General features: G+C 36.8%; 1 protein-coding gene across 2 annotated transcripts in view; it reads left to right on the plus strand.

Moving 5' to 3' along the window:
• Positions 1 to 8643, plus strand: part of znf1086 (zinc finger protein 1086) — an 893143-nt gene that overhangs the window by 313952 nt on the left and 570548 nt on the right. The window lies entirely within an intron of this gene.

Below are 8643 nucleotides of genomic sequence, written 5' to 3' on the forward strand. Positions count from 1 at the left end.
ATGCTAGAATCGTGCTAGTAACATGCTAATTCATACTAGAATCATGCTAGTAACATGCTAATTCATGCTAGAATCGTGCTAGTTACATGCTAATTCATGCTAGAATCATGCTAGTCACATGCTAATTCATGCTAGAATCATGCCAGTCACATGCTATTTCATACTAGGATCATGCTAACAACATGCTAATTCATGCTAGAATCATGCTAGTAACATGCTAATTCATGTTAGAATCATGCTAACAACATGCTAATTCGTGCTAGAATCATGCTAGTAGCATGCTAATTCATGTTAGAATCATGCTAACAACATACTAATTCATGCTAGAATAATGCTAGTAACATGCTAATTCATGCTAGAATCATGCTAGTAAAATGCTAATTCATGCTAGAATCATGCTAGTAACATACTAATTCATGCTAGAATCATGCTAACAACATGATAATTCATGCTAGAATCATGCTAGTAACATGCTAATTCATGCTAGAATCATGCTAACAACATGCTAATTCATGCTAGAATTGTGCTAATTCATGCTAAAACCATGCTAGTAACATGCTAATTCATGTTAAAATCATGCTAACAACATGCTAATTCATGCTAGAATCATGCTAATTCATGCTAGAATCGCGCTAGTAACATGCTAATTCATACTAGAATCATGCTAGTAACATGCTAATTCATGCTAGAATCGTGCTAACAACATGCTAATTCATGCTAGAATCATGCTAGTAACATGCTAATTCATGCTAGAATCGCGCTAGTAACATGCTAATTCATACTAGAATCATGCTAGTAACATGCTAATTCATGCTAGAATCATGCTAACTCATGCTAGAATCATGCTAACAACATGCTAACTCATGCTAGATTCATGCTAGTAACATGCTAACTTATGCTAGAATCATGCTAACAACGTGCTAATTCATGCTAGAATCGTGCTAGTAACATGCCAATTCATGCTAGAATCGTGCTAATAACATGCTAATTTATGCTAGAATCATGCTAGTAACATGCTAATTCATGCTAGAATCATGCTAACAACATGCTAATTCATGCTAGAATCATGCTAAAATCATGCTACTAACATGCTAATTCACACTAAAATCATGCTAGTAACATGCTAGTTCATGCTAGAATCGTGCTAACAACATGCTAATTCATGCTAGAATCATGCTAGTAACATGCTAATTCATGCTAGAATCGCGCTAGTAACATGCTAATTCATACTAGAATCATGCTAGTAACATGCTAATTCATGCTAGAATCATGCTAACTCATGCTAGAATCATGCTAACAACATGCTAACTCATGCTAGATTCATGCTAGTAACATGCTAACTTATGCTAGAATCATGCTAACAACGTGCTAATTCATGCTAGAATCATGCTAGTAACATGCTAATACATGCTAGAATCGTGCTAACAACATGCTAATTCATGCTAGTAACATGCTAATTTATGCTAAAATTGTGCTAGTAACATACTAATTCATGTTAAAATCATGCTAGTTACATGCTAATTCATGCTAGTAACATGCTAATTTATGCTAGAATCATGCTAACAACATGCTAATTCATTCTAGAATCATGCTAATTCATGCTAAAATCATGCTACTAATATGCTAATTCACGCTAAAATCATGCTAGTAACATGCTAGTTCATGCTAGAATCATGCTAACAACATGCTAATTCATGCTAGAATCATGCTAGTAACATGCTAATTCATGCTAGAATCATGCTAACAACATGCTAATTCATGCTAGAATCGTGCTAGTAACATGCCAATTCATGCTAGAATCGTGCTAATAACATGCTAATTTATGCTAGAATCATGCTAGTAACATGCTAATTCATGCTAGAATCATGCTAACAACATGCTAATTCATGCTAGAATCATGCTAAAATCATGCTACTAACATGCTAATTCACACTAAAATCATGCTAGTAACATGCTAGTTCATGCTAGAATCATGCTAACAACATGCTGATTCATGCTAGAATCATGCTAGTAACATGCTAATTCGTACTAGAAACATGCTAATAACTTGCTAATTCATGCTAGAATCATGTTAGTAGCATCCTAATTCATGCTAACAACATGCTAATTCATGCTATAATCATGCTAGTAACTTGCTAGAACCATGCTAGTAACATGCCAATTTAAGCTAGAAACATTCTAATAACATGCTAATTCATGCTAGAATCATTCTAGTAACATGGTAATTGATAGTAAAATCATGCTATCATGCTAATTCATACTGAAATTATGCTAATAACATGCTAACTTGTAGTAGATTTAAGCTCAAAACATGCTAACAACATGTTAATTCAAACTTTAAACATGCTAACAACATGCTAGAATCCTGTTAACACGTTAATTTGTACTAAAATCCTGCCAATAATCTTCTAACCCATACTTTTATCATATTAACAACATCTGCAGTGAAATAATGTTAACATCATGCTAATTTGTGATAGAATCATGCTAACAATAGGCTAATTTAGTATCTGTATATTTGAAAGTTTTGTCACTGAATTAACAATTTTGCATAAATCAATAAAGACAGTCAAGTAATTCCACACAGCATAATATTTTATTAAATTAATTTTTTGGATCGCCTTAGTCTGGAACCTCCCCCTAAGCATAGCCATTGAGTGTAAAATGCTCCCAAATGGCTTACTTTTGGGATCACTGGTACACACAAGCCTTTCCACCACGTCAAGGTGGCGATCCTTGGAAAGGACATTCACTCACCATTCATTCTTTATCTAATACATTCAAACACAGACACACACAGACAGACAGTCTATAATAACACATTCACACACACATGCACACAAGAAGACAATGTGAACAGCTTAGTATAATTTGCATTTATTATTATTATTATTTCAATAAGTTATCTAACTATATTACAGAAAAGCTTAATAAGACATATGCAGTTTTTCTATATTTGATGTATCTATTCTAAAACACAATACACAGGATCATGATAGCTGTAATATGTCTGTAGAACTCCTGCTCTTACATTTGAGTGTGCGCTGCTTATGAAAACAGGATCAAGAAGAGTGTTGTTTTCTGTTGTTCCGGTGCTGATGAGTTGTGTGTATCCTTTATCATGAAACAAATTGAGAATGGGTTTGTTGCAACGGGACAGCTGATCTTCATTGAAGTCTCCACACACTATAACAGGCTTGATGTTCAGAATCTCCAGAGAAGTCAAAAGGCCATTGAGATTGAGCAAAAACTCTGATAGTTGGTAACTGGGTGGTCTGTAGATCACTGCAAGAAGTGCTTGTTTGGGGGTTTCTATCTTCAAAACCAGATATTCCAAATCTGTAACATTCTGGATATACATCATAGGACGAGCTTGAAAGATGTTCTTCACATATATGGCTACACCACCACCACTCTTGTTCGCTAAATGTGCATAGTTTGTGTAGGATGAATGCCTGTTGCGCTTGTACATAGTGTATCCATCCAGCTGGAGATATTCAGGAACACAGGAGCCAGATAGATGCGTTTCACTGAGACACAATATGTCTGCCAATAAAAGTTCATGGTGGCATTTTAAATCATCCATGTGACACTGAAGACCTTCTGTGTTATGGTGAATGATTTTAAGTGCTGAATTTAGGTTTGAATCCTGCAACAAATCTAAGATGGGCTGAAAATTGTGAAAATCAGCTTTTGGCATGCTCTCCAAGGAGGTGCGTATTTCTGGATCACAGAAAATTTTATTTTCATTAAAATCGATAATGTGCAATCCGCTGAGTGTTGTTGTTCTGCTGAGTGCAACGTACGCCATGCCAGGTTCAAATACATGTTTCAGAGATACAACAGCACAATCAGTTGTCATTCCTTGCACTTTATGTATGGTGCAAGCAAAAGCAAGTTTCATGGGAAATTGTCTACGAATTGTTCCTTTTCTTTTTAGTGGTTCTTCTAATCTCTCAATATAGACAATATTTTCATCTCCAGGTGCTTTTTTACGATGTTTTTGTCCAGCATTCACATCATCCAAATGCAAACCAATTAAGTGCACAAACGGAACATCATCTCGGTTCAGAGTTGTTATTTTTGCTACCTTTCCAAAAGTACCATTCACCAGACCATCTTCTACATCAATATTTCTAATAAGCATTACTCGTACACCGATAGCAATCTGTAGTGTATCAACAAGATCGCGTTTGTCACCTTTTAGTGGTACGCCTTGGCGCTTCATTTCACCCGTTCGTGGATCTTTTTTGTAATCATTCGCATAAACAGTGATAATTTCAGAAAAACGTGACGATATGACTGCTGTGTTGTGACTATCTACCTCTTTATTAGTTGCATAGATGTGCAGAGCATCAGAGGGACACTCTTCAGGGGCAGATCTTATGACAGCTTCTAACATACATTTGTCTGCATCAGTTAGCTTCTCGTGTTTCTGTTTTATTCTAAGACGGTTAAGAAGTTCAGCATATGAAAGATCCTCTCTCTGTCTCATTATCTGTGTCAGCGTTATCATTTGAAAATGATCTTTCCAGAAGTCCAACACATGCTCCTCATAAACACAAAGTGGTTTTGCTCTTCCCAGTGGTGGAAGCTGGTAAAAATCACCGACACAGAGTACAGACAGACCACCAAAAGGTTTCTGATTTCCCTTAATTTGTTGAAGTCTCCAGTTTACATAGGCAAATAACTGCTTTGACACCATCGATATTTCATCAATAATTAAAATGTGTGCATTAGAAAGATCTGCTCTGATTTCATCTAAAATGTTTCCCAGACCTTGATATGGAGGCTTTAAGCTTCTTGGCAGCTTTAGAAGACAGTGCAGTGTTTTACCAGAGATGTTAAAGGCTGCAGTACCCGTGAATGCAGTTAAAAGAACAGTAGTTTTGGAAATGTCAGTATTCTCTTGCATACATGGAAGCCTACGCAGTATTTTGGATGCTTCTGCATAAATAGATTTAACAACATGTGATTTGCCCACACCGGCTCCTCCATTAAGAAAGTAGAGAAACTGTTGTGGTTTTTCACCGGAAACGCATCTTTTGCACCAGTCCCGCACAGCATAAAATATGGAAGCTTGTGTTTGGTTCAAGCTCTGATACATTTTGCGAATCTGTGCAGTATTTAGTTTGGCAGCCTCCATAAGCAGCATAGTTGTGTTACTGACAGAGCTGGATGCAGTGTATTCAGGAATGTCATCTTGTTCATTAACTTCATTAGGATCAATAGGTTCTCGCTCCATAATGCTTTCCAATCGTATCAGTTCATTTGTCGGTGCCAATGTAGTCCATGCATCTTCAATTGGACCATTCTTTTCAAAATCTTCAATTGCCCTTTCTATATCCTCATTATGTTTTTCATATTTTTCACGATTTTCACTTACAATGTTGTAAACACGCTGCACTTCATCACTTCCTGGTAGTTTTACTGAAGCTAATGCATAAAAAGTTTGATATGTTGGGAATCGTGCGCATTTCAACTGGCTATCTGTACGATATGGCAAGTAGAGTTTTAGCAGAGTTCCATAGAATTTTTCTGGATCTTTTTTCTCTGAAAATCGAGCAAATCTAATAACAGCAGGCTTTCCCCTTGTCCTTTTCTGTATGTGTCCCAATTTATTTTGAAGTGGCAAAACATTTTTTCGCTTTGTTTGTCCTGCATAAACAATGCGGTACTCACTGGCAAATTCAGCCATGCACATGTTCTCGAATTCAGGTCTGTTTGGTCTGGCCTTGTACTTGTCTGGCAGTCCAGTCATCCAGACATTCTCTACATCATCATCCATATTCTGCAAGTATTTCATGGGTAAACTCATTTTTACAGCATTGTCATCCGTTGGAATGAATATGACAGCACGTGATGATGATTTCAACTTCAGGCTGCATGTGCGAGCAACTGCCTCTTGAGCACTGACTTCTCTGTTCTTTGAATAGGCATTCATGACCTTTTTCATGCATTCACGGTCAGACAGGTCATCATGGCTCGACCCTCTTATAACGGTTTTTAAGTAATCGCTCATCTCATGTTCAGCTTTTGAAATGTATGACAGCATGTACATGATGCAGCTGTAGGGGTTCAGAATGAATTGTATATCCATATTTGCATTCCAGGCTCTTAATAGTAGTGGATTATAGCCGTTAACCCAGCAGTCCTGTGGTCGTCTCTCCATGACTATTACACTTGATTTAGAAAGAGCGTCAATGTGATTCTCATAATCCTCATAAGTCATGTTTACTTGATTAAGTAAATCTGTTACGTTTTCAAAACTCTTAGTTGAGTCATTTAGTAGATCCCACACTTTTTGAAGCTCAGCTTTAGCATTTTTAGCATTAAAAGGATGATTTTCCTCTGTTGATTCACCTTGTTCATTTGATTGATTTTCTGGAGGAGGTCTGGGACGAGTTATTATAGTCCTATTAATTGGTGGTTTAGGAAATCCAAATCGGCAATGCTTATTGTTCTTTCTGCAAGATTTAGAGTGGTTACGGCTGTGCATCTGCACCTCACTTACAATTCTATGCAATTCAGGGTCTTTGATTACATCTGGTAATTTGCATGAAATGTATTTATCTATGAAATCACAAACCGCCTGATCTTGATCATGTTCAAACTCGGGAGCATCTTTCACCCAAAATAAACAATGAATGTGCGGAGAGCCACGAAGTTGAAACTCTACTCTGTAAAAAAAGTCAATAACCTCACCAACAGGTTGAGCAGGTGACATGATTAAATCTCTCATTAAGGCCTCAACGCGTTTTTCAAACATTCTCATAGCTGTTACTGGGTTGCTTTTCAAGATTTCACATTTGTCTGACCAGTCTAAATTAGCAAAGTTTACAGTTTCACGCTGTTGTGTTTTAATGGCAGTAATCACTTCAGGCCATCTCATTTCAGCAGCACTAAATGTACAGAAAAATGTTGGAGTGCCCAGCTGCCTAAGCATAGCAAACAAATCACGAAGAGTTTTCTCCCAGTAGGCTGGAGTCCCTCTTAATGGCTGCATAAAACGTGTTGCTTCCTTATTTAATACAAGTTTTTCTAACTCCCGTTTGTCCTGCAGCAGTGAACAGTTTATTCTTCGTCCATCACGGGTCATGGGTTTTGCTTTCCTCAGCTGGATAGACATACTAGATGTGGCCATGTGCATTTCGGTCACAAATTGTGCAAAGAAGATATAGTTAGTATCTCTTGCACAACGATTGTCTATAGAGAACAGTCTAGAATTAAAATACCTGCTAGGGGAAATATGTTTGGCTCTATGAGGCTCATCAAAGGTGTTCTTTCCGTCTGGAAACTGCACTGGAAATGCCATGGATTCGAGTTTAGGTACTTTAAAAATGCTTACAGGTGTGTTTCCTTGAGCTGGGGCAATACAAAATATCCCATCATCATAGGACAATAGCTGCTGAGCAAGATCTGGAGGTTGAAGACATGTATCCAAAGCAAGACCTCTTGATTGTTCTTCTGCAATGGTCTCAGTGTCATCATTTTGCACATTCTCATTGCTCTGTTCTTCAATGTTCTCATTTTGGCTGCCATCTTCAATATTCATTTCATCCTCTTCATGCTCACTAAACATTTCTTCTTCAAAAAGTGCTGCATTAATGCATATATTTTTATATTCTGAATGGACTTCTTTCAGTTTTTTTAAAGCAGACAAAACTTTATGCATGTTTAAAGTCTGAAACTGATAGTGACCCTGGTAGCATAGACGTCTTTTCAGTTTCACTGTTAGCAGCTGTGATTCATTTCTTGGTCTAGGTAAACTATTCACTGTTGTTTCTACTTCAGATGGAACAGAAATTACAGCTCCTTTAATAGCTCTCTGTTGACCTTTAGGAAGAGTTAAAATTTTAGCAAATGGAATGTATTTTGCAATAACATGTCTTTCTAGGATATTCAAATTACAAAGTTCTGAGGGAATGGGAAAAAACTGAAGCTTGTTGACTACAGCAATATCTGGCATTTGACCTGTTAAAAGGGTCGTATGACAGCAATGACAGATCCACTCTGTTGTCATGTCTTCCAAGTTACATTGATCTGGACAGTTGGAGCTGTTGTGTACATAGTTCGCAGTCAAACAAAGTGAAACCAGTTCTGGATTCTTTTGATACTTCTCTCGATCACATCTACGTACTTGATTTAAGAAGAGTGCTCTGGCACAGCATGTGCAGACATAAGTTGGACCCTGTTTTATAACATCTCTGAACATATTTAAGGCAGTTACCATGACTGGATCTATGTCAGGCTGAATATTTTGTAACATTTCTGTTTGCTGGCGTATCAGAAACATTTTTTTGTATTTACATTGTATGCCCTGTGCGCAGTGCACTTTGTGAAGAGCCTTAAGTTTAGATATTTTTTCATTTTTTTTCAAATTGTTAGATTTGAATAAATTATAATTGTTCTGGCGAGCCCTAAACTGTGCATCACATTGATAACGTTGCTTAAATTGTTTTTTTCTTTTTTCATAAAAAAGAGGATCATTTTTGCATCTGTTTCTATAGTGTTCCCTTTGCCTTTGCCTAAAATCTGGATAATTTAAATATCTATTAACAAGATATTGCATGTGTTGTTCCTTATATTTGGCATTGTTTCTATAATTTTCCTTTATATAGTGCTTTTGTCTCTCCCTGAATT

This window comes from Danio rerio, chromosome 4 (genome assembly GCF_052040795.2).
Source record: "Danio rerio strain M-AB ecotype USA chromosome 4, GRCz13ab, whole genome shotgun sequence".
In the NCBI taxonomy this organism is placed as follows: domain Eukaryota; kingdom Metazoa; phylum Chordata; class Actinopteri; order Cypriniformes; family Danionidae; genus Danio; species Danio rerio.